Below are 1717 nucleotides of genomic sequence, written 5' to 3' on the forward strand. Positions count from 1 at the left end.
CAATGTCCTTCACTGCCATATATTTTTTCTACAAGACATTTTCTGTAATACTAACCCGGAGAACGATGGCAGGCGTAGTCATGGTATTTTGCCTCTGCAGCTGCAGGTGTAACACTCACTATGTGTTTACAGTTAATGAACTAGTAATAAAATCAGAGCTAGGTTCGGCTACTGGAGTAGTGAGAAGTGTATTTTGAATTAATGACCACAGACCCCCAAAAAAATTAAGTTAAAAACAGCCGGCTTATTATTTGTTGAAAGAACAATAAAAGAACAAACAACATTACACAATTAACACAAAATGACAAATTCCAGAAAAAAATAGTTTCCAGTTTCTTTCAGAATATTTTATAAATCTAAATTAAGGATACTATTTATTTTACCTAGGTTATAGTTCTATTTAAGTTCTAGTTAATACTATTTATCTGTTTTAATTTACAGTTTGTTCTAATCTGTTTAATCTATTTTAGTTCTTTGGTGTTTCCCTTAAGGAGTAAAAAAAAACAACAGCAAAACAACAACACAGCAGAACAATTCAGCAAGGACAGGTCAAACTGTGCTTCGGATTTGATGTCTTGTTTCCTCCGATGATCCAACAGTTAATTCTGTTTCAGTGACCCACTGCTTATGCGCACGACAACATAGGCAGGTCATACCAAGTTACGGGGTTGGCAATGTCCAGCAGAAGGCGTAGCTCCTACTGGATGGTCATTAAGCTCCCGGGTTGGCTCGCCATCTCGTTCTCCTTAGGAAGATCCAATTCAGTGATGATCCGAGACTCCTTAGTCCAAATCCCAGCCGAACGTAAGAAAAAAAAAAATAAATAAATAAATAAAAAATAAATAAAAAAGCCAAGTCCAGTTCCACAACACACACAAGATGATCCCGAACGCAGTCAGGGTGAGGAAAAAAAATAATGCGAAAAGCTCCTTCTCAAGAAATAAGACAAAACAAAACAAAAACTCGTCTTAGACAGCAAGTCAGCTACGAGTGGTCAATTTCTCTTATCTGTCCCTCTTTTTTTTTCAGCACAATCCCGTTTGCCTCTGCGCTCTCTGTTTCTTCTCTCTCTCTCTCACGTCAGAGAACGCAGCAACCCGATTGGCTGAAACTAGTCACATAAATGTAACCCTTCAGAATAAGAGAGTTAGCTGACAAAGCAAAACTGGTTTATACAGTTTCTCTAATCAATTAAAATATCAAAGAAAAATCAAAGTACAGCAATTTTAATGTGTTGCTCTTTTTTACATATATTTTTAAAACAATTTTAAGATCGATTAATTCCCTATTTATTCTCCCATTTATTTATTTCCAATTTATCTAATTTACTATTATTTTTATGAAGAGGCCATTTCAACCTGGGTTACACAGGCAATTCCTCCTTTGAGCAATCCTCTGGGTCGGGCATCTTCTGGGAGTCATCCTGACCAGAGCGAACCAAAGACGCTCTTTGGTTCGCCTGTAAACAGAGTCACGAGCTTGTGAACTTCTCCCTAGATGTGGGAAATATGTTCATGACACATTTTTGTTTAGAATATTTAAAAAAAATGTTCCAACACTGTCCTCCATTTACCCCAATCATTCCAGTGACATCTAGAAGGCACAGCTCCTTGTCTAATCCAAATTGTTCCACTGGCTGATGTGCTTCGATCCTCTGGGGCAAAGTGCTGGCTGCAGACATAGGTGCTCTCATGGAGAATTTGAAACGTTCTAACTT

This window comes from Poecilia formosa, unplaced genomic scaffold (genome assembly GCF_000485575.1).
Source record: "Poecilia formosa unplaced genomic scaffold, Poecilia_formosa-5.1.2 Scaffold32, whole genome shotgun sequence".
Classification (NCBI taxonomy): Eukaryota; Metazoa; Chordata; class Actinopteri; order Cyprinodontiformes; family Poeciliidae; genus Poecilia; species Poecilia formosa.